This window comes from Anabrus simplex, chromosome 4 (assembly GCF_040414725.1).
Source record: "Anabrus simplex isolate iqAnaSimp1 chromosome 4, ASM4041472v1, whole genome shotgun sequence".
Taxonomy (NCBI): Eukaryota; Metazoa; Arthropoda; class Insecta; order Orthoptera; family Tettigoniidae; genus Anabrus; species Anabrus simplex.
In genome coordinates this window covers 214,275,066-214,301,207 of record NC_090268.1, presented here as the reverse complement: position 1 = coordinate 214,301,207, position 26,142 = coordinate 214,275,066, and the positions used below count along the sequence as shown (strand labels likewise).

The 26,142-nt window shown below is 38.9% G+C and overlaps 1 protein-coding gene and 1 long non-coding RNA gene across 3 annotated transcripts in view; one reads left to right on the top strand and one right to left on the bottom strand.

Annotated features, from left to right (window-relative positions):
* LOC136872577 (ATPase WRNIP1) overlaps nucleotides 1-10,674 on the top strand; it is a 135,170-nt gene extending 124,496 nt beyond the window's left edge. Inside the window, exon 10 of the transcript XR_010859956.2 lies at nucleotides 10,366-10,674. The gene's annotated coding sequence lies outside the window, so the exon portion shown is untranslated. The remainder of the gene's footprint in view (nucleotides 1-10,365) is intronic.
* Nucleotides 10,675-10,961: 287 nt separating this feature from the next.
* LOC136872576 (uncharacterized) overlaps nucleotides 10,962-26,142 on the bottom strand; it is a 317,281-nt gene continuing 302,100 nt past the window's right edge. For both annotated transcript variants that reach the window (XR_010859955.2, XR_010859954.2), the window contains one exon: nucleotides 10,962-12,083. This is a non-coding gene — a long non-coding RNA (uncharacterized lncRNA). The remainder of the gene's footprint in view (nucleotides 12,084-26,142) is intronic.

Sequence of the window (26,142 nt, the reverse complement as noted above, 5' to 3'; positions counted from 1 at the left end):
CTAATGATGATTAAAGATGCCTCAAGCATTGAACGCTATCTTTATTTTTACCTAGAAATATTCATTTCCTGTTCCTATCCTTCTTCATTCCAGGTGAAAATTTTACTGAACTGGAGGAGCACAAGCAGTAACAAGCTGGAACTGATGTGCATATATGTTGCCTTCTTTAGCATCCAGCAGCGTTCTGAAGCAAGGAGAATTCAGCTGACTAAAATGAGTCTGTCGCCTGTATGAGTACTACTGGAAACAAAGATTGATGGGGCAGCCCAATTGACCATAAGTTCAGTGTTAAAACTGATGGGCGAGCTTCAACTCCTTGCTTTATACCTACTTAAACTTTTTTTTTTTTTGCAAGTAGCTTTACGTCGCACCAACACAGATACCTTATGGCGACGATGGGACAGGAAAGGGCTAGGAATGTAAAGGAACCGGCCGTGGCCTTAATTAAGGTACAGCCCAGCATTTGCCTGGTGTGAAAATGGGAAACCACAGAAAACCATCTTCAGGGCTGCCGACAGTGGGGTTCGAACTCCCTATCTCCCGAATACTGCATACTGGCCGCACTTACGTGACTGCAGCTATCCAGCTCGGGAAACTACTATTTAGGGGCAGCTCAAGGTGGGAGGTGGAGCTATGCCACTATCCAGGGCAGCTGGTTTTGGGAGAGGCATTTTCTTTTTTTAAAACTGAAAAGTACATACAGGATTTACAGTGAATGAATTAACACTAGAACTGCTAGAATAGACAAGATACCTTGTTATATTTTCATTCTCAGCATGCATAATTACTCATCATTTCAAATGATGATGTTTGAGTCATCAGTCCATAGAGTGGTTTGATGCAGCTCTCCATGGCAGCCTATCCTGTGTTAACCATTTCATTTCTACGTAATTATTGTATCCTACATCTGCTCTAATCTGCTTGTCATATTCATACCTTGGTCTACCCCTACCGTTCTTACCACCTACACTTCCTTCAAAAACCAACTGAACAAGTCCTGGGTGTCTTAAGATACATCCTATCATTCTATCTCTTCTTCTCGTCTGATTTATCCAAATCAATCTCCTCTCCCCAATTTGATTCAGTATCTCTTCATTTGTGATTCGATCTATCCATCTCACCTTCAACATTCTTCTGTAACACCACAGCTTCTGTTCTCTTTCTTTCTGAGCTAGTTATTGTCCATATTTCACTTCCATACAATGCCACGCTCCACACGAAAGTCTTCAAAAACATCTTTTTAATTCCTATATCAATGTTTGAAGTGAGCAAATTTATTTTCTTAAGAAAGCTCTTCCTTGCTTGTGCTAGCCCGCATTTTATGTCCTCCTTACTTCTGCCATCGTTAGTTATTTTACTACCCAAGTAACAATATTCATCTACTTCCTTTAAGACTTCATTTCCTAATCCAATATTTCCTGCATCTCCTGCCTTCGTTCGACTGCACTCCATTACTTTTGTTTTGGACTTATTTATTTTCATCTTGTACTCCTTACCCAAGACTTCGTCCATACCATTCAGCTGCTTCTCAAGATCTTCTGCAGTCTCAGATAAAATAACAATATCATCGGCAAATCTCAAGGTTTTGATTTCCTCTCCTTGGATTGTGATTCCCTTTCCAAATTCCTCTTTGATTTCCTTTACTGCCTGTTCTATGTAAACATTGAAAAGGGGGGGGGGACAAACTGCAGCCTTGCCTCACTCCTTTCTGGATTGCTGCTGCTTTTTCAAAGCCCTCGATGTTTATCACTGCAGACTGATTTTTATACAGATTGTAGATAATTCTTCGTTCTCGGTATCTATTGCCAATCATCTTCAGAATCGTAAATAGCTTGGTCCAATCAACATTATCGAATGCTTTTTCTAGATCTACGAACGCCGTGTATGTGGGCTTGTCCTTCTTGATTCTGATCCTCTAAGATCAGACGTAAAGTCAGGATTGCTTCACGTGTTCCTACATTTTTTCTGAAGTCAAATTGATCTCCCAACTCAGCTTCTACTAGTTTTTCCATTTTTCTGTAAATAATATTGTTAAAATTTTGCAGGCATGAGATACTAAACTAATGGTGCAGTAGTTTTCACACTTGTCAGCACCGGCTTTCTTGGGAATACGTATAACAATATTCTGCCGAAAACACTAGCCCACATGATTTGGCGGTAAAATAGAAAATGTGTAATTCTTATGGAAATCGCTGCCCTGATTCCGAAAATGATGCTATTTTTTTCCTATCATCTCTAGTTTTGACACAATTCGGTTTTTTAGTATCTGCATGAATTCGTAAGATATAATGTTGAGAGATGTTCTAGCGCAACTTTTTTTAGAATACAATTATGTGATTTGATTTGTTATTGTTTGCATTTTATTATAGGTTTATTGCTGTCTAAATTTTCATTTTGTAGTTGGGAATTTCCTGGTAAATTCATAACAAACTCCCCCAGATACGCAATAGACTGCGAGGTATGTAGGATTGAAGATAAGACAGTTGAGAGTTTGTCTTTCATCTTAGACCACTTGAATAATCAGACGTGTTAAAAGTCCCAGCCCATATGCAATGTTTATGATGGACTGATAAAGCAGTTTCCTTTCAAAGATAACAGTCCGAAAGTATTATACTCAAGAAGATGAACTTGTATTTTGTACTGATGTTTGAAATCTTCTACGTCGATTGGGAGAGAAAGAGGATGATCCTAATAACTGACATGTTTTTATTGACTCTTCCAAAATAAGTTTAAAGGCTCTTTTGCTTCATAATACAAATGTTCTGGCATCCGTCCACTTGCACACTCCACAAAAATGTCTGAAACATACGAGACCTTAAAGTTGGTGCTTGAAAAATTAAATATCATGAGGATGGGTGTCAAATTTGCGGTGATTTGAAGATCATTGGATTGTTGCTGGGACAACGAAAAGGCTATACAAAATTTCCCTGTTTCCTATGTGAATGGGATAGCAGAGCACGGGATAAACATTGGGATACAGTGAATTGGACAGAAAGGAAACAACTACAACCAGAATCCAAAAATGTCTTGAATGTAAGTCTTAGTGACCGTGAAAAAATTCTACTTCCACCCTTGCACATCAAATTTGGATTGATGAAACTGTATGTCGAGGCATTAGATAAAAGTAGCCTATGCTTCCAATATTTATCCACTAAATGTCCCTCATTATTAGATGCAAAAATCAAAGAAGACGTATTTGATGGACCACAGATTCGTTCACAGATGAAGGATAAAATTTTCACAGACACGATGACCAAAATTGAGAAAGAGGCATGGAACGCATTCAAAAGATGTAGTGACTAAATTCCTTGGCAACATTAAGAACGCTCAATACAAAGAAATTGTAAGGAAAATGTTGGTAAAGTTTAAGGAACTCGGTTGTAATATGAGCCTTAAGCTTCATTTCTTAGCTTCGCATCTGGATTATTTCCCTCTAAATTTAGGAGCTGTCAGTGAAGAACAAGGTGAAAGGTTTCAACAGGATCTCAAAGATGCAGAACGACGCTATCAGGGACATTGGGATGTGAATGTGATGGCCGATTACTGTTGGTCGATTGCTCGAGACGACCCTTCTAGAGATCATTCAAGAACTTCAAAAACCCGGAAATTCCACGGAAAACGGGAAAAGACGGAGGTGTGAATCTAACCTGCACATAATGTAAGTAACAAAAGTATGTATGTTTAACCATGTAATTTTTATTCAAGGTACGGTTATATCAATTTTAAAACAACTGTACAGTCGAAACTAAATAGGCGCTTTATGTTCAGTTTCACGAATTTCAATATACATTAAAAATATAATACATATTATCTACTTGCTTACAAAGCAGCATTTATGTGTATTCAGTGCATGAAAAATATGATTACATTTTGCAAGCTGAAATTTACATTAATACAGCAAATTTAATCAATACTAAGTATCAACAATTTTACGTAAGAACAAAATAATATTTTGTAAAATTGCCACCAAACCAGACGTGATTCGCCAAAACTAACTTTTTTCTCAAATTCTGCGTTTAGAAATTCATAAAACCCACCTAGTTTTGTTTTTACCGCACAAAAAAAGTTTTATTTTGCAGGCTAGTGAAATCGGATGGGATTTCTCCTCTCTCATACATCTTACACACTAAATGGAATAACCTTGCCATGCTGGTTTCCCCTAAGGCAGTCAGTAAATCAGAGGGAAAGCCATCAATTCCAGGTGCCTTGTTCCTATTTACGTCACTCACAGCTCTGTCAAACTCAGACCTCAAAATTGGGTCTCCTATTTCATCGGCATCAATAGCTTCTTCATGTTTCAAAACCAAACTATCAACACCTTTACCTTGATACAACTGTTGGATATGTTCCTGCCATCTTTCTGCTTTGTCTTCTTTCCCTAGAAGTGACTTTCCATCTGAGCTCTTAATATTCATACACCTAGATTTCCTTTCTCCAAAGGTTTCCTTGATTTTCCTGTATGCAGCATCTACCTTTCCCAGGACCATACAACCTTCGACATCCTTGTACTTTACAAATAACAAGCAACTAATCTCATTTTGTTCTGTATTGAAGATACAATAAGTAAATTCTTTCTTGAATAAAATTACTGTGTCCACCTATTCAATAAAATTATATTTTGCAGTGATTAAATTCTACATGAAATATGAACACTAGTTAGGGACATGTTTCGCCCTAGTTTTGGGCATCTTCAGCCTACTATTAATCTTAAGGTCAAGTCTTAAATCTATTGACATTGGAACTTAATACTAAAATTAATATCAAATACTAAATACAATGGTCTTATGCTTATTACATATTTACATAGTTTACAATATGTACATTAACTAAATGCCAGAATTTGTGAACAAGGAAGCAATAAAATATTTTAATTATACAATGACTAGAAAACGTTTGCGACGTCTGGATGAAAGCTTGATGGCACAAAATTCAAAATTTAATCAGATGAACTCCAATGAACAATACCAACAATATGTTTCCAAGAACGATGCTTTGGCCTATTAAACATTATTGACCAACCATGCTTATTTCTAAAGGAATATTCAAATCCAACACGATCGAATTTAACCACGGTTCCGGTTTTGTAACAATATACTTATGATAATAACCATAACCACCTTTGAAAAAACCTTCAAACTAAGTTCATCCATAAAGTTTGAGAAGCCCCAATTCACGCTGTGATCAATCTCTAGTCAAACAGTTGCAGACACTCCAATTCCCACTGTGATCAATCTCTAGCCAATACGTACACATTTGCATAAGCTTTCATCCAGATGTCGCAAACGTTTTCTAGTCATTGTATAATTAAAATATTTTATTGCTTCCTTGTTCACAAATTCTGGCATTTAGTTAATGTACATATTCACGCTGTGATCAATCTCTAGCCAATACGTAGACATTTGCATAAACTTTCATCCAGACATCTCAAACGTCTTCTAGTCATTGAAAATAATAATTTTTTTTTTTTTTGCTAGTTGCTTTACGTCGCACTGACACAGATAAGTCTTATGGCGACGATGGGACAGGAAAGGGCTAGGAGTGGGAAGGAAGCGGCCGTGGCCTTAATTAAGGTACAGCCCCAGCATTTTCCTGGTGTGAAAATGGGAAACCACGGAAAACCATCTTCAGGGGTGCCGACAGTGGGGTTCGAACCTACTATCTCCCGAATACTGGATACTGGCCGCATTTAAGCGACTGCAGCTATCGAGCTCGGTTTGAAAATAATTATTTTAGTGCTTCCTTGTCCACAAATTCTGGCATTTAGTTAATGTACATATTGTAAACTATGTAAATATGTAATAAGCATAAGACCATTGTATTTAGTATTTGATATTAATTTAAGTTTAGTATTAAGTTACAATGTCAATAGATTTAAGACTTGACCTTAAGATTAATAGTAGGCTGAAGATGCCCAAAACTAGGGCGAAACATGTCCCTAACTAGTGTTCATATTTCATGTAGAATTGAATCACTGCAAAATATAATTGTATTGAATAGGTGGACACAGTAATTTTATTCAAGAAAGAATTTACTTATCCTTGTACTTCTCCTTCAGCCATTCTTCTTTAGCTACCTTGCACTTTCTATCCACTTGATTCTTTAATCGCCTGTATTCTTTTCTGCCCTCTTCATTTCTAGCATTCTTGTATTTTCGTCGTTCATCAATCAGGTCTAGTATCTCCTGAGTTATCCACTGATTCTTTGTTGATCTTTTCTTCCTTCCTAACATTTTTTCAGCAGCCCTACTGACTTTATTTTTCATAACTATCCACTCTTCCTCTATTGTGTTTCCTTCAGCCTTTTCATTTAGCCCTTGTGCAACATGTTCCTTGAAACAATCCCTCACACTCTTTTCTTTCAACTTGTCTAGATTCCATCTTTTTGCATTCTTTTGTTTCTTCAATTTCAACTTCAGATGGCATTTCATGACCAACAAGTTGTGGTCAGAGTCCACGTCTGCTCCTGGGAAAGTTTTGCAATCCAACACCTGGTTTCTGAATCTCTGCCTAATCATAATGAAGTCTATTTGATACCTTCCAGTGTCTCCAGGTCTCATCACTGTATACTGCCGTCGTTTGTGGTGTTTGAACCAAGTATTGGCAAGGACTAAATTATAATCAGTGCAGAATTCAACCAGCCAACTTCCTCTGTCGTTCCTTTGTCCCAGTCTAAATTCTCCTACTGTATTACCTTCTCTTCCTTGGCCTACCACTGCATTCCAGTCTCCCATCACAATTAGATTCTCATCACCTTTTACATATTGTATTAAATCTTCTATCTCTTCATATAATATTCTTTCGATTTCCTCATCATCCGCTGAACTAGTAGGCATATTTATTTATTTATTTATTTATTTATTTATTTATTTATTTATTTATTGTGCTTCAGACAGGTACAAACCTAATGATTATTAAACCGACTCCTGCATTTCCCCTGTTTGATTTTGTGTTGATAATTCGGTAGTTGCCTGACCAAAAATCCTGTTCTTCCTGCCAACGTACTTCACTTATACCAACTACATCTAACTTTAGTTTATCCACCTTCCTTTTCAGATTCTCTAACCTAGCACAATGATTCAAACTTCTAACATTCCATGCTCCGATTTGCAGAATGTCAGTATCCATCTTCCTGATGATCGCCCCCCCCCGGAGATCCGAATGGGGGACTAGTTTACCTCTGGAATATTTTACCGGGGAGGAAGCCATCATCAGTACATTATTCATACCGAGAGAGAGCTGCATGTCCTCAGGAGTTAGTTACGGCTGTAGTTTCCTGTTGCTTTCAGCCGTGTAGCAGTATCAACACAGCTAAGCCATGCTGACTATTATTACAAGGCCGTACCAGTCAATCATCTAGACTGCCGCCCTTGCAACTACCGAAAGGCTGCTACACCCCTTTCAATGAACCATTCCTTAGTCTGGTCTCTCAACAGATACCCATCCGATATGGTTGCACCTGCGGCTCGGCTATCTGCTTCATTGGGACACAAAAGCCTCCCCACTGCGGCAAGGTCACATGGTTCGCAGGGGAGGTCATTTCAAATATGTATTACTAAGTTTAGAATACATTAACTATGGAATGTAACACTTAAGAGGGGACAAGTTAATTTAGTCTGAACTGTACTCTTCCTAGTTTTTTCTAAACACAAATGCAATTTTTCACAAAAATTTTTATCTACTATACAAAAACAGATTTTGCTTAACACGTTGAGTGCCAGACCGAAATTCATAGAAATAGTATTTACAATTCTCGTTTTTTATTATCCACTCAATTCAATACATAAAATTTTATGTAAATACTAGTAGCAAGTTCAATATTTGTAAAAACATGAAATTGGTTTTATGCAATTCATAGGAATGCCATCTAGTGCCGTGATATAATAAGATCCAGTTACTCCCTGGTGCCAAGACGTTCACAGGCTTAACGAAGCAAATGATCGCAGAAATGAGGATATATTTATGATATATTAGGTTAACTTATTATGTATATTAGGTAAAATATTCCGACCCTATATGGGGTCATATTGGTCATTACGAATTGTACAAGTACCCCATATGGGGTTGCACTTATACAGTTGTGACTGTCCCAATGCTCGGTCATACTTACCTTTCCCTTTGCAGGGAAGCGTTATATGCCATTTATTATGAGACGTGTTGGCTTGTTCATACTGGAGCCGTAAGAAAGTACGATCCCCGATTTCAGGTCAGGAAATGTTTGTATATGTCAATCTTCCAATTTTAGGTTAGGAAATTTTCATATAAAATGTTGTTATATAAATTAGTGAAAATCATATAAATTTGGTAAATTAGGATGTAAGAGAATAATATTATAAGAAGAATTTGTAGTTAGGGAATATGTATACAATTATGTTTGTACATCTTTTAACCTATTTGATCCCATTGCTCCCAAATGGGAACATGATTTCTTATTCTTGTCAGGAAACAATAAACTAAGTTAAGGCTGTTCTATTGTTACTCGTGCCTAGTGTTGAATTCCGTTTGCGAGTTCCAACTCCGTTGCAGGTTTTATACAGTACCGACATCAGTCATTTTGTTGTTGTATATTCATGCTGCAGCCGAATATCTTCAGACTTCGTTCTTACTTACGTTTGAGGTCAGTTATAATATTTTTTTTTTTAAATCAGTGACAAATATATGTTTTTTAATCTCTGGAGTTTACAATGTACCAAAATAAATATTAAAAACACGATAGATGGGGGGATGGTAAAGGATTCATTTTTGTTGTTCCCAAATGGGAACAATGGGACCTTGCATATAGTGTATTTCCTATATGACACAGTAACATTTCCACTGATAACCTAAACATTTATCGAATTTGAATATATGTATTAGTAAGATTAGTGAGAATTCAACCGTTATCAATGCTCATTTTCTGCGGTTTTAATCAGTAAAACTTCTATGACTTTTTTGTACATATAACCGGTTGGATATAACATCCGCTTCACTTTACGTTTTGCATATAAGTTCGTTTCTCTCTTATTTCAGATGTCTTTCAAGAAATTCCTGAAACTTGAAGAGATTTTAGAAGAATTAGAAAATGACAATCTACAGGGTGAAGTAGATATTGTTATAATGCCCCCTGAAGGAGGAGACGGGAACTTGACAGATGATGAAGCTGGTGACGATGACGTAATCTGCACCGATGAGCAAGATCTGCCTGCAGAAGTGTGTGGAGAGGTGGAACTACACCATGCTACTGAAAATGATGCTGATGATGGCGGTGAATCGCATTCTAAGAGGGCTACGTCTGAAAATGATCCACGCATTTCCAGTAACACGGCAAGTAGTAAAGGCAAGAGAGAGAGAATTATACCGCAATGGAAGAAGTCGGAAGAATATACAGTCAATCTACAAGAAACTCCTATTGACAGTTTGGAACAAAGTCATCCTCTCCTTGTAGGACTGGAGCCGTTTTCCCTATTCCGTTATTTTTTCAATAATCGTATTTTGGACATGTTTGTAAGGGAAATGAAAAGATACACATATCAAAAAAATGACTCTAATTTTTACTGTGATGAAACAGATGTGCCAAAATTTTTTGGAATAATATTTATGTTAGGGTATCATTCCTTATCACGAGAAAAACTATTGGTCAAAGGCAGAAGATGTTTTTGTTCCTCTTGTTTCAAGGCAAATGAGTCGTAACAAATTTCAGGTGATGAAAAGAAACATTCATGTTGCCAACAATGAAGAGCTGACACCTGGAGACAAAATGGCAAAAGTGAGACCTCTCATTCAGGCAGTGAATGAATCTTTACAACAGTTCTGGATTTTTGAAAGAGAATTGAGCGTGGATGAACAAATGGTACCTTACTATGGGCGCCATAGTTGCAAAATGTTCCTGCGTGGTAAACCGATCAGATTCGGATTCAAACTTTGGATGTTATGTTCTGCTCGTGGATATCCATTCAACATTGATCCATATTGTGGTAGAGACATCAATAATCAGAAATCTGGTATTCCTTTGGGCACTGAAGTGGTGAAAAATATGCTGAGCTGTGTACCCAACCCGTCATGTCATACTGTTAAGGGTTATAAATTTCATGTTGTTGGTCCGTATTGAACTGAGAATAACATATGAGTAACAACACAATAAAGGTTTCCACCTATTCAATACCAGGCAAAACAGAAAGCCTTTCAATATCTAGGCCTATGTGGCTGATGATGACCCCTAGATGGGTCGAAACTAGTTCCATGTAATTTTAAAATATTGTGAATATATTTTGTATTGAATAGGTGGAAACCTTTATTGTGTTGTTGCTCATATGTTATGTCATACTGTGTTCATGGATAACTTTTTCATGTCATATGATCTCCTGGCTGAATTACGTCTTCTTGGATTCAGGGCTACGGGAACAGTGCACGAGGTGAGACTCAAGAACTGCCCTCTCCAGAATATTACCTCAACAGACAAGTCCATTCGAGGAACATACGACTTTAGAACTGATGGAAGGGTCCTCGCAGCAAAGTGGAAAGACAATAAATTTGTTTGTGTTGCAACAAATTTTGACAAAGTGCATCCTACCCAGCAGGTGAAACGGTATAGCCAAAGTCAGAAAAAGCATATACAAGTTACCCAGCCTCTTTTGATAAAACCTTACAACAAGTGTATGGGTGGAGTGGATTTGCTTGACCGTTTCACTTTGCAGTATAGGCCGGTAATAACGTCAAAAAAAAAAGGTACTGGCCTATACTCATGAACTGCATCAGTATGCTCTGCTTGGCGGATCCACACACTGCTCTCTCCAGAGTCAAAGCTGGACCACATTGCTTTCACCAGAATGCTAATTAGTGGTATGTTTACATCCACTCCACCATCTCCCAGAACTGGACCTTCAGGATCACTTTCTTTTGTACAGAGAACCGGTGGAGCACACCATCTCGTACCAGCAAAGAAATAAGGAAGATGCTGATTATGCAAAAGGAACGCCCGTCAAATGTGTTCATCTTGTAGTGCACAGATTCCAGTCCTGTTGCACCTTCACTGCTCACCATTGTTCCACAGTGCAAGATAAGAAGACTGGACTGAATAGTGAAATAACTGAATATAGCGCGTCGTGATGAGGATGAAATGATGATGAAGACAACACATACACCCAGCCCCCATGCCAGCGAAATTAACCAATGATGGTTAAAATTCCCGATCCTACCGGGAATCGAACCCAGGACACCTGTGACCAAAGGCCAGCACGCTAACCATTTAGACATGGAGCCAGACGAAGCAAGAGGAATTGCATCACCTAAACTCTCCACGTGCAGTACCCACTGATCCAAAAGTCAAGTACTGCACGTGTTAAAAAAAATATATAAAATTTTCGACATACAAAATATACAATGATAATACCTTCAATTTATCTTCTTCATGCAATAATTTTTAAAAATTCAATATATTATTCAAGTTTCATAAAATTCTAATACAAAAATCACTTCAAAAATAATTATTGCATCTTGCAATGTTCATTTGGTCCAAAAAAATAAAATGGTAAAACAACATATTAAGAAACATTATAATAAATGATTTTCAAATGTTTGTGAGTCCAAACTCTTTTCTTAATGTTTCTTGAACTCAACACACAATGCTTAGTTCCAGTTCTCTGTCCCACCACAGATTACATTCTCCTCCTCCCAAACTCGAGCTCCGTTCGATAAACACAGTTTTCAGTGAAATAAATTGAGGTTTTTATGGAGATTTGAAGACTCTAGCAATGCCACAATTACACCACATAACATAAATTTTGATCTTTGTTCTCTTCAAGAACGTTTATACAGGTAAAAATAATCACAAGTAGATCATCGGTATCGCTGTCAAATGGTGCTGCCCGCGGCCGATGCCAGTGATCTCCATCAATATTGCAGTCCAACCTTTGCTCTCTTGCAGCTTCAGCACAGCCAACCAGCTTAGTGAACTGGCCCATAACAGGCGAAGGTTGCTGGCGCAGCACTGCAGACTGCCGCCATAAGGAACACCTTCCCATTCCACCATCGGATATTAGTGGCCAATGGATGCATTGCAGGATCCAAAAAGACACCATATATTGAGAAGGAGCCATGGTTTTGTGGTCACTGGAACATAAGCAGACACAGCAGAAATGTCGAACTGAAGAAATAAGGCCACTGGCCTGAACTATTGAAGAACTAAAGGTTGAGTTTAAAGGGTTTTTTATTGCTTTTTTGTAACAAATAACAACACTTCTTAGGGAGGCCCCCTCCCATATTTCTGGGATATCCCAGCCCCATTGGCAAGTGCTATTTCAGAATTTAGAAAAATATTCAAATACTAAACGGAAATCCGCCGGAGTTTACCCTAGTACCAAAACTTTACCAAAAATCCCTACTATGCACATTAATAAAATTCTAATCTTACCCCAAAATGCATAACATTAAAGTATACCTAATATGGTCACAAACGACCATACTTATTATAACTAAAACTCCTAATTTAACTATAAAATCCAGGAAATTGCCAGCCAGCCTTTTATTCAAAAGAAAATTTTGCTTATAACTACTAAGTTAAATATCTGTGTGCATTCTTAATCACCCAACATTAAGAGAAAAAAAAATAAAAGGAAAAATTTAGGACGTTGCAAGGGAACTCAAAACAGAGAAATAACTACTTAATTACGTTAGCTGGAATATTCAATAAATGAGGTTAGTAAGTCACTATTCATTTACCATGTCATGTACTCATTACTAAAATTTTAACACAGATAAAACTCACATTATATCACGTGTCACACCAGTCAAATTAAGATGCGATTAAGCCAGGAATACAAAATTGAAATTACAGTACATTACATTACTTTACCCATGAACAAAAATCCCAAATGAAAACAAAATAATTCAAGAGTGTGCATACAGAAATTGAACTCACTGATATAAGAAATAAAAAAGGCACAAGTAACACCTTCATACCTGAGGTTATCAGATAACAGCACGACACACAAGACTAACGAGCCCATCTGTCCTCTGACACATGACACAACCAAAACACACCAGACATGAGTGCGATGACCCTGAATCAGCATTACCAAGCAATGGTAAAAGGCACAAACGACCTCAATACTGACTTCATCACACGACATCACGAGAACACAGTACCCACACACACACAAACACCCGTGCGATGACACATCAAGTATTACCCACAAAGTAAAAGGACGAAACATGACCACAAATGGCAGAATTTGACCTCCAGTACCCTTGAATATATCACACGACAATGAGACTCTTAGGGCCAATATTGTACTTCCAGGAGAGGAATGGCCTCTCAGCACCTTAAGCCCTACGTCTCAGTACACACACTAATGCCTACCCAAGGCACTCAAGACAAACACACAATTATTTACAAAAGTAGGACAGAAACAGCATGGCTACAAAATTTAGACGCTTACTCAGCAGACAGGATCCCATACTCCCGCAAACTGTGTAAATAAATTTAGGAGACACAAAACCAGTAATGAAAGAAATTTTAACATCGAGGAAATCAAATAAAACAAAACAAACAGGAAAATTAATTGACTGGGCTTAGCTAAATCGTAACACCTTCAAAATTTCATTAGTGACAAATTTAAAATAACTGAAACAAAAATCTTGATGACCTGCAAACCAACTATGAATTTAACCGAAATTACTAGCTCACCCTAATGACACCGAAATGAATATTTGTAGAAAATCTTCCTAGTAATCATTCTACAATAACAGGGGATATTATTTTCCATCTAGGCACCTAATATTGGGCCAAAGATCACAGAAGAATCTCATATCAGATACACCAGATTTCAAACATGTCATGAGCACAAGAGCAGATCTGTAACCCATCAAAATTTGCCAAAATGGCCTCAGCGAATGCTGGACTATTAATATGGTGAACACGTTTCACCCTACGAGACAATCTCAGCCCTTGTAGTACCCTTCCTAGCAAATATAGGAACATACGGCTAAATAAGAATAACGTTGACAAGGAAACAAGATACTTACATGATGGAAACGCTCAATAAAACACACCAGGAAACCCTCACTCAGATTCAGAGATCCCAAACTCTCTAATCTTATTGGCAAATTTAGCAACTGGCTGGGAATCACTCCAAATAGTCCCATACTTACTTGGAAATGAATCCAGATACAGCCAAAGACCAAACACAACACCACATGACCAGAAATTTAAATATATACCAAGCTAAAATACGATGTTAAACATTTTTTTTTTTTAGAAGATCACACGTGAAGATTAATAACAAATAGAACACAACAGGGAACAAGAAGAAAACTTTGAAAAGAATTTGGCGAAAAACAGAAACAGAAAAGCACTTGAAGAGATAGACTAAAATTTACGAACATTAACCTCAAAATTATTGCCGAAAATTTATGGAAACAGGAATTTCAGAAAATCAAAAGAGATTCCATGCTAAAACTTTGTACCGCATGCGTTCAAAACACAATATAAAATTTTCGACATACAAAATATACAATGATAATACCTTCAATTTCTCTTCTTCTTCATACAATAATAAAAAAATAATTTTCAATTAATTCTTCAAGTTGCATAAAATTTGAATACAAAAATCACTTCAAAAATAATTATTGCATCTTGCAATGTTCATTTGGTCCAAAAAGTAAAATGGTAAAACAACATATTAAGAAACATTATAATCAATGATTTTCAAACGTTTGTGAGTCCAAACTCTTTTCTTGATCTTTCTTAAACTCAACACACAATGCTTAGTTCTATTTCTCCGACCCACCACAGATTACAAAAATGAATTAAACACCATTTGCAGTATAGCTAAATTTAATGGCTACATCAGCTCCTTTATATAGAAAATCATTAATAAACATAAACACCAACCTTCAACCACCTTAACAAAAGCAAAACTCACTACAATTTTTTATCTACTTTTATGTTTAATAATAAAGAAGCCTACCAAATCACAAACATATTTAAAAAACATGGTATCAAAATAGTCTTCAAAACTTGTAACAGAAACACAGATATTTTACACAATACCAGTTCTATTAATCATAGCAATAAGTTCACCAAGTCAGGTGTTTATAGATTCAATTGTAATAACTGTCACTCATCTTATGTCGGTCAGACAGGTAGAGCTTCCATACAAGATACTTAGAGCATGTTAAAGCCCTGAAATATAACAGATTTTCAGCCATGGGACTGCACAGCATGATATTAAAACATAAGTTCACTAATATCAACCAAGACATGAAAATTCTCAAAGTTATATAAAAAGGCCCCCTGCTCAATATTATGGCAAATTGTTTTATCCATCTGGAACAGTTTTTCAATCCTAACTTCAATCTATACAAAATTTCAGAGAAATCAAACATTTTATTTGACCTTTTAATTCCTACTTGAGTAATCATGTCTCAGATAAAAAGAATTCTTTCTTTTATAATCTTTTTAAATTCCCCTTTCAGCTACAGTCTTTCTTTCTACATCCTTCAGCCCCACTACATACACCCATTCTCTCTTTCTCCCCTCCCTTATATACCCCCTTCCTTTCTTATATACTCCTTTGTTTACATTGCCTGCTTCCTACAAGAAGTCAGTGCTTGTTCCCTATCCACTCCTTTGTTTACATTGCCTGCCTGCTTCGTCCAGCATGTCAGTGCTTGTTCTACATCAGACTAAGTGGCTGAAACTAGTTCCAAGACTGATGTAATATCATTTTCTTGACGATATATTATATTGAAAATTGTCAATTTATTTCTTAAAATTGCACTTCAGTACAGAACAAAAATGAAATATATAGCTTATAATAAAAAGGAGCTTTCAAAGTTTTTGCAGCATTAGGAATTTCTCTCCTTGATGGTCTCATGGTACCAACAATGCTCATCCCAAGTTTGTGGTACTCTTAGGAGACTTCTACCTTTACAGTAGGCCTACAAATTAATTGATTCCTTTCAGAAGAACTTTAAATCATGATACATGTTTCATCCTCATTGGAGGACATCTTCAGCCAACAAAGATCAAAAAACAAAAAGAGAACAAGGATATACACTGACTGACAGAACAAATGCAACACCAAGAAGGAGTGGTCAGAACTTTATGCCAATTGCAGGGTAGACTGACGTCACTGAGGTATGCTCATGATGTGAAATGCGCCGCTGTGCTGCGCACGTAGCGAACGATAAATGGGACACGGCGTTGGCGAATGGCCCACTTCGTACCGTGATTTCTCAGCCGACAGTCATTGTAGAACGTGTTGTCGTGTGCCACAGGACACGTGTATAGCTAAGAATGCCAGGCCGCCGTCAACGGAGGCATTTCCAGCAGACAGACGACTTTACGAGGTGTATGGTGATCGGGCTGAGAAGGGCAGGTTGGTCGCTTCGTCAAATCGCAGCCAATACCCATAGGGATGTGTCCACGGTGCAGCGCCTGTGGCGAAGATGGTTGGCGCAGGGACATGTGGCACGTGCGAGGGGTCCAGGCGCAGCCCGAGTGACGTCAGCACGCGACGATCGGCGCATCCGCCGTCAAGCGGTGGCAGCCCCGTACGCCACGTCAACCGCAATTCTTCAGCATGTGCAAGACACCCTGGCTGTTCCAATATCGACCAGAACAATTTCCCATCGATTGGTTGAAGGAGGCCTGCACTCCCGGCGTCCGCTCAGAAGACTACCATTGACTCCACAGCATAGACGTGCACGCCTGGCATGGTGCCGGGCTAGAGCGACTTGGATGAGGGAATGGCGGAACGTCGTGTTCTCCGATGAGTCACGCTTCTGTTCTGTCAGTGATAGTCACCGCAGACGAGTGTGGCATCGGCGTGGAGAAAGGTCAAATCCGGCAGTAACTGTGGAGCGCCCTACCGCTAGACAACGCGGCATCATGGTTTGGGGCGCTATTGCGTATGATTCCACGTCACCTCTAGTGCGTATTCAAGGCACGTTAAATGCCCACCGCTACGTGCAGCATGTGCTGCGGCCGGTGGCACTCCCGTACCTTCAGGGGCTGCCCAATGCTCTGTTTCAGCAGGATGATGCCCGCCCACACACTGCTCGCATCTCCCAACAGGCTCTACGAGGTGTACAGATGCTTCCGTGGCCAGCGTACTCTCCGGATCTCTCACCAATCGAACACGTGTGGGATCTCATTGGACGCCGTTTGCAAACTCTGCCCCAGCCTCGTACGGACGACCAACTGTGGCAAATGGTTGACAGAGAATGGAGAACCATCCCTCAGGACACCATCCGCACTCTTATTGACTCTGTACCTCGACGTGTTTCTGCGTACATCGCCGCTCGCGGTGGTCCTACATCCTACTGAGTCGATGCCGTGCGCATTGTGTAACCTGCATATCGGTTTGAAATAAACATCAATTATTCTTCCGTGCCGACTCTGTTTTTTCCCCAACTTTCATCCCTTTCGAACCACTCCTCCTTGGTGTTGCATTTGCTCTGTCAGTCAGTGTATATTTAAACGTTGGAAGACAGTGGATATTCTTGGTATCTGGTCCTGACTGTGTGCACTCATCAAAATTTATCACATTAAATATAATCACATTATTGCACATACCTCTTGAATTGGAAACTGTAGAGTCTAGTAAAAAAACACCATTATATAAATTGCAGGTCGTATTCTTTCTCCCATTGCCTGCAAGGTTCGGTCTGTGATAAAATTTCTACGGAAATTGTGATGGGCCATTCAAAACAAGAAGCATGGAATGCTCAGTGCAGGTGTTGTGCTGATCCATGGCAATGGTCGCCCACATATGGCTCAGTGCTCAGCAAATGTTCTGCAGGTGTTCGGCTGGGAGGTGTTTGATCATTCCCTGTACAGTCCTGATTTTGCTCCCAGTGATTTATTACTTTTCTTGCACCTCAAGAAATTGCTGTCTCCTGTCAGCATTTTCACACGCACGAAGAGCTGAAGACGAATGTCACGCTGGTTCCATTCCCAGGTGGCAGACTTCTATGACACCAGCATAGAAAAGTTGATTGGACAATACAACGAGTGTCTTGATTCTGGTGGTGCTTATGTAAAAAAATAGCTTCAGCATTGCTGTATCGGGTGCCAATAAAGATTTTTATGTAACTATGGTGTCCTTTCTTTTTTAATAGGGATACTTAATGTCTGGATGGCCCTCGTATTGTAATAATAATAATAATAATAATAATAATAATAATAAACAACACCTTCAAGCTGATCAATAGGGTTTACACCGTGATCTGAATCACTTCTTTCCAAGTGATCAATTGATTGGTAGTAATCTTCGTCTACAGCTTCTCCTCCTTAATCATCATAGTTCATGGTGCTTCTACAAGCACATATACAATTTTATTTCATTACAGGATAGTACTCTATATAATGTACTGTAATAATACGAGAAGAAGCAGCTAACACTAATATTATTGTACTGAATAAGTAGTGATTTAAACTAAATAAACAATCCTTTTATTGACAGTCGCCATTACGTCGAAAACATACACAACCATCCCTCTTCATCTCGATCGTACAACACACACATCGATCCCCTTCATATCGATAGTACAGTACGTTACTTTTTTTTTGTTTTTTTTTATAGTCGTAGTCTGACAAAAATCCTGGGTGTTTCCTTTCCTGTTGACTTTGTGTCGGTCCCGATTTTTTACTCTTTTCTTCTTTCTTCTCTGATTTTCTTCTTCTTCTGGTTCCTCTGGTTGCTCTTCTACACTCTCCGACTCGTCCTCAGACAATGGCTCATGAAAAGGCTGGAAGAAGGTAGAGTTGCAAGTTACTTGTCTACCATCCGAAGTTTCTACTGCCACAGCATTGCCATTCTTCTTGACGATTTTTAAAGGTGTGGGTCCAAATGGAGTTGAAAATTTCTTTACTTTGGGGTTACGCATCAAAACCTTGTCGCCCTCTGATAATTTATTTTCTTGAGCCCCACGTAGAATGTGCGCCTATTCTCCCTTTTTAAACTTTTGAATAAGGTCTCGTTCCACCACCTCTTCTAATGTTTTTTTGTCCCTCAATTTTCATTACAAGATATTAGTATCATTCCGTATTGACTGTTTTCACCTTACAAAGGAAAAATTAAGTGTATCGTCCTAATTCAATACATCATATAATTCCATCATTAGATGGAGTGATCAAATTCAACCATGTTTTGACTCATTTGAGCCATCTTCAGTGAAACACTGAAGATGTTGAGGAAGTTTATTAACTTTTAGGTATTTATAAATATAATATTTACATAATACAAGCTAAAACTGTGCCAAGAAACATAATGAAGGAACAAATGAAGAAAACAAAAGAGACACATGACAGAAATAAAAACAGCACAATATACAATATTTACATCATCATATGGAGCAATAAACAACTTGCTGTAATAAAATTCAGTGAAAACAGGGGTTAATACAAAACATAATTGAATCTAAAAACTGTGTTAACTTAAGAAGAAAAGAAATGAAAACAAATGATACAGATGGAAAGAAACAATAAGTGCACATAGCAATGTTGCGGACCTTTTAGTCTAAAAAGTTTTGGTTTTATAACAATTCAAAACAGGATGAAATCACTGTGTCAAAAATTCAGGCTGAAAGTCTGCCTTTGTACAAACACCATCACATCGAATGGCTAGGAGGAGAGCAGGAGCGAAAAAGTTTGAGAAACCAAGCCTGAGATAGCGTGCAGGCGAAATGCATGTGACAAATGATGGAAAAATGCCGATGAAATTTAAAACTTTAGAAGAGCAGCATACTCAATTTCTTCTCAATCTAGCAGTCCCGTTCTCGATTATTGTTTCACAATGTTGACTGGTTTGTTTGCCTTATTTTAAAACTGTGCAGATTTATGTGTTAGCTGTTGCAGTGGTTCTTTCATGGTTGATATGTTAGGAATAAATCTACTTACGTAGTTCAGTAGGCCTAGAAAACCTCTCAGCTCAGACATATTTTGCGGTCTTCTGCAATTCTTCAGAGCCGCCACTCTGTCTTCGGTAGACCTAATGCCATTTGCTGATATGATGTGACCCAAGTTAATTGAAGTTTTACCATATTCACATTTTTCCTCATTCAGTTCAATACCGTGCTTGCGAAAAACTTCAAGAACTGTTTTTAATCTTGAATCATGTATTTCCTTAGTTTCCCCATACACCAGAATGTCATCAATAAATACGTAAACTCCTGTAGGAATCTTGTTCCTTATCAGTTGCTCCATTATCTTTTGGAACTCAGGAGCTGCTCGATTCAAACCAAACATTAGCTGCTCGAACCTATATAAGCCTAAATGTGTGCTAAATGTGGTAATCTCCCGTGAGTCTGGATGCAATTCTACATGATGAAAAGCTGACCTAACATCCAACTTTGAAAAGTATTTCCTTTCACTAATTTCAGGGTGTAGGTCTTCCATGGTTGGTAAGGGATGGCTAGCCTTTAGTACCGCTTTATTTGCCATTCGCATATCGAAACATAATCTAATGCTGTCACCCTTTGGAATTGGTACAAAAGGGGAAACCCATCTTGACGGTCCTTCATCCTTTTCAATTATGTCATTTTGCTCCAGCTCACGCATACGTTGTGTATACTTTTTGTTTCAATGCCAATGGCACCCTCCGCAGAGGTTGAATAACTGGCAGGACTTTCAGGTCGATTGGTAATTTAAGCTGAAAATTCTTTATTTTGCACACCTTCAATGTGTCAGAAACCACCGTCTGATTAACCTGCTCAGAAATTTGTAATGTTCCTAGTTTTGTAGCCGAGGAACATCCCAAAACAGGTTGTCCCCTACCTTTAATAACTAGAACAGTTGTACTAATTTTTCTATTGGAATGTGTTATGTCCACCTCAAACTCTCCTAAAATATCCAACGGATCGGTTCTACCGTAAGTGAAAATTCTTTTTTAACTATTTAGTAATTTTACTTTATCTGTTACCTGCTTCCTTTTAAATTCCTTCCAAGTTTCTTGGTCAGTGACATCGCAAGTAGATCCCGAGTCAATAATAAAAACGAAGGGTACCCCTGACAATAGACAAGTGGTCTTCCCCCTTGTCTCCCGTGTTTTCTCATCATTTGTGAGAAAAGTGTAGTCTAAATCACTACTACATCCAGGGCCTACTACATATTTGACGTCACCCACGTAAGAAGCTTCGTCATCAACAGTTGACTCCCCCGATTCTAACATACTGTATATCGTCACTGCCAGGACAAAACCTCCTATCTATGTGAAATATTTTAGCTTAGAACTTTGGCCGGTAATGTTCTGTCATCTAAGGTGCAATATTGTGTGTTAATTGCCAAGGCATTCTCGCTCTTCATAATGTATATGCTGCGGGTCAGTATATATCCAAAAATATTATCACATAGGAGGTTTTATCCCAGCAACGATGATATGTCCTTTTTGTTCTACAACACTGGGGGTCCGTTCTCCTCTATTTTGATAACTATTATAACTAGTTTTTGGCGGAGCACCAGTGTTTTTACCACTGTTGGAAATACTTTGTGAAGTCCCATATTTCTTCCTATTTCTTCCTCTTGCTCAGAACCATCGCCCTTATTAAAATGTGATGTGTGCCTGTTTATCATTTCGTGAGCCTATCCAATGTCAACCAAATCATCTAGTGTGATGGAGGATTTTTCCAATATTCTCTTTCCAACTTCAGCTGATTTGCAACCCTCTACGAACTGGTCAAAAATAAACATGTGTTCTAATTTCTTTTTTTGTTGTGGTATCTTCAAAAACACATTTGACAACTTGTTGACGCAGCATAGATAAAAAGATGTCGGATGTTTCATTAATATGCTGTTTCATAGACTTCATGATATGCCGCTCAAATAGCGGATTGCTTTTCGGTAAAAAATGTTTGTCTAACAATTCTAAAGTATAATCATGTACAGCTTTACCTGCAGGAACAGTGTTGTGTTCAGGGATAGAATAAAATATGTCTTGGAAGCCTTCTCCACCCGAATGTAGGTAAATTGCCTGTTTTCTAGCAGAATCTGTTATTCCTCTTGCAGCAATATACAATTTGAACAAATGTTTCCATTTTTTCCATCTAGAAGCAAGGCTGGTGACATCTCCATTTACATTGAAAATTGGTATAGTACTGTTTCTTTCCATTTTAATGTCTTCTGAAGATTTAGTGTATAGATTTAACCAACGGATTTTACCGACTGCACCAATGTACTGAATAAATAGCGATTTAAACGAAATAAGCAATCCTTTTGTTGACAGTCGCCATTACGTCCAAAACATACACAACAATTCCTCTTCATATCGATTGTATAACACACACATTGATCCCCTTCATATTGATAGTACTATACAATTATGCAGCTGTAATTATTTATATCGTTAAAGAAGAATAACACAATAAAAATGATAAGTTAATAATAATGTTATTTGCTTTACATCCCACTAACTACTTTTATGGCTTTTGGAGACGCTGAGGTGCTGGAATTTGTCCTGCAGGAGTTATTTTATGTGCCAGTAAATCCACCGAACCAAGGCTGACGTGTTTGAGCACCTTCAAATACCAGCGGACTGAGCCAGGATCGAAACTGACAAGTTAGGGTCAGAAGACAAGCGCCTCAACCGTCTGAGCCACTCAGCCTAGCAAAATTATATGTTGAACAAGGCTTGAACTCACAACCTTTGAATCACTAAAGGAGCATTTTACTGCTGTTCCACTAGAAGCTGATATCAAATGACTCCTTCTTAAACACCATAGTTCAGCTTCTACTATGCATCCACAAGTGCATGCATCAGGTAACAGCACCGTGATCCAAAGGAGCTATACCAAATGAATGGAGAGTTGCTTTAGTAGCCCCTGTGTATAAAGAAGAGGGTGGCAGACATAAAGCTGAAAATTATAGGCTAGTCAGTTTGACATGCATTACATGTAAGTTTTGGGAAAGTATTCTCTCCCATTATATTAGATATGTTTGCGAAATTCATAACTGGTTCGATAGAAGGCAGTTCAGGTTTAGGAAAGGTTATTGCATTGATGCTCAACTTGTCGGATTTCAGCAAGATATAGCAGATACCCTGGATTCAGGAGGTCAAATGGACTGAATTGACCTACCTAAGTTATTTTATAGAGTAGATCATGGGAGACTACTGGCAAAAAATGAGTGCAATTGGACTAGATAAAAGAGTAACTGAATGGGTGGCTATATTTCTAGAAAACAGAACTCAGAGAATTAGAAGAGGAGAAGATTTATCTTACCCTGTAATAATTAAGAGGGGAATTCCTCAAGGCAGTATTATTGGACCTTTATGTTTTCTTTATGTTTTATTTTTCTGTATAGATTAAAAAATAAGTTACAAGATTGTGAACAACTGGAAAATGACCTCGATAATGTCGTGAGAATGATGGTATGATGATAAACGGGGTTAAAAGTCAGGTTTTGAGTTTCACTAATAGGAAAAGTCCTCTCAGTTTTAATTACTGCATTGATGGGATGAAAGTTCATTTAGAGATCATTGTAAGTACCTAGGTGTTAATATAAGGAAAGATCTTCATTGGGGTAATCACATAAAAGTGGTTGTAAATAAAGGGTGCAGATCTCTCCACGTGCTTATCAGGATATATAGGGATTGTAGGAAGGATGTAAAGGAGAGTGCATATAGGTCTCTGGTAAGACCCCAACTAGAGTATGGTTCCAGTGTATGGGACCTTCACCAGGATTACTTGATTTAAGAATGGGAAAAATCCAAAGAAAAGCAGCTCGATTTGTTCTGGGTGATTTCCGACAAAAGAGTAGCGTTACAAAAATGTTGCAAAGTTTGGGCTGGGAAGACTTGGGAGAAAGGAGACAAACTGCTCTACTAAGTGGTATGTTCCGAGCTGTCGGTGAAGAGATGGCGAGGAATGACATTAGTGGACTAATAAGTTTGAGTGGTGTCTTTAACAGTAGGAAAGATCACAATATGAATGTAAGTTGGAATTCAAGAGGAAAAATTGGGGCAAATACTCGTTTATAGGAAGGGGAGTTAGATTGAAATAACCTACCAATATATTTTCTAATTTCTTTGCAATCATTTAAGAAAAGGCTAGGAAAACAACAAATAGGGAATCTGCCATCGTGTGACTGCGCTAAATGCAGATCAGTAGTGATTCATTTGATTTGAACTTAAAAGAAAAGACTGGAACGGGCAATCCATGTCTACATCCAAGAAACACAATTTGGTTTCCGTGAAGCAGTTGGTAACCGAGGTGCCATTGGCGCTCTAAGAATTCTTAGAGAACACCCATGGGTGAGAGAAAATTGTTTTCATGTTATACCTGTTATCGCACCTGCGTCAATATCCCCCTATAACCAAAATTTGTTCATATGCTTCACTGTAACATATCCACACATTCACAAATTGACACACACATAGCCTTAATCACAGTATCAAAACACTCCACTTCGAGAATATCAACAAAGCTGCCATTATTAAAACAACTGCCAACACTTCAATATGGAGGTTACAACTTTGAACCACAGTTGAAAATAGATGACTGCATATTTCAATATGGAGACTGTAAATATTGCATGTCAGGCTGGGATATATACTTGCTTCACCATGGGTGAGAGAATATTGTTTTCAAGTTATACCTGTTATCGCACTTGCATCAATATCCCCTCTATAACTTGAAACAATTTCCACACTTTGTCACACTCGTCTACTTTGCCTTGAACGTAGATCGTATCTTCTTTCTTCCTCGATGGCGCTGGATGTGTTCTGCTCCTCTTGACCAGCATGTCCTGTGTCGGGGGTTGGGGTTGCCTCGCTGCCAGCATCTTCCTCGATGATAGTCGATGTGTTCTCACGATAACCAGATGGATGCTGTGTCATTAGTAGCCTCTCCTCCTGGCTTACCCTGTATGCGTAGCGGTTGGGTGACTCGCTGCAACTCCGATGCGTGGACCTTGACAGGAGGGTTGGTCTTCAGTAAGGAGACCTCATGGCCCAGCCTTTTATTCACCTCGATGGGACCAACCCACTTAGGTGCGAGACCTGCGTGAAACCCTCCAATCTTATTACTGACTGGGTGGTTACGTCACAGTACTTGTTGGCCTGGTAGGAAGATCTGCATCTCTTCGAGATTTGAGCCTTGGCCTGGTTAAGGGATCTCTTCTTAGCCAAAGCTTGCTTCTCCTTGATGTTCTGCTGCTGATGCTGCTGCTGACACTCTGCCAGGGAAACGGCTGCATCATTTTGACCCGAAGTGGATGGTGGACAAATCTCCCAATCCCCAGCGCCATACAGCAGTCGACCAAAAATCAGCTCTGCTGGAGAATAGCCGGTGATACAGTTGATGTGTCGTCTCAGGGCAAAGAGTGACTGCGGTATCTGATGGTCCCACAGTCGATGTTCTTTGTCTATCAGGTGGACTCGTAGCATCTTTTTCAGCTCCTGGTTTTGTTATTCCATTGGATTTGCCCTTGGGTTGTAGATAGGGGTGATGGAGTGCTCCACACCGCATTCCGTCGTCATTTGCTGCCACTTCTTCAACGTGAACTGACTCCCGTTGTCTGACAGATGCGCCATGGGTAGCCGTAGTGGCTCATCTTGTAGCAGGCTGGTGATGCGTCCCGTCATGGCTTCAGGTATCGGAAAGGCCTCAATCCATCTTGTGAAGAGGTCAGTGATTAATAGGAGTCCTGTTTTACCCTGTGGTGTTCTAGGGTAAGGACCCATCAAGTCCAGGACTATGACCTCCCACAGGCGTTGTGGCCGTCTTCCTCGTTGGCTGGAATCCGCCTTCCTGTTGCTCGCCTTGGTGCAGGCACAGATGTAGTACCCCTTCACGTAGTCCAGGATGTCTTTCTGCATGTTGACCCAGAAGAATCTTCGTTGGATAGACTGATATGTCTCTTCGCCCCCTGGATGTCCGGCTTCCGTGCTGTCGTGGAACTTCTCGAGGATGTCCATCGTGTGCTGTCTGGGGATCACCACTACTGCAGGTGCGTCAGAGAGGTGCAACCTGTATATCAAGAGTCCTCCGTCGACCCGGAAGTACTTATAGCACATCTTGAATTCCCTCGGGATAAGTCGACCATCCATATTTTGTCTCCTAATCCACTGCGTCATGGTCCTACAGGGTTTGTCTTTTTCCTGCCACTGTTTGATCACTCCCAGATCAAGTTCCTTCTTGATGGTCATCAGGACAGGTTCCTTAGGCTCAC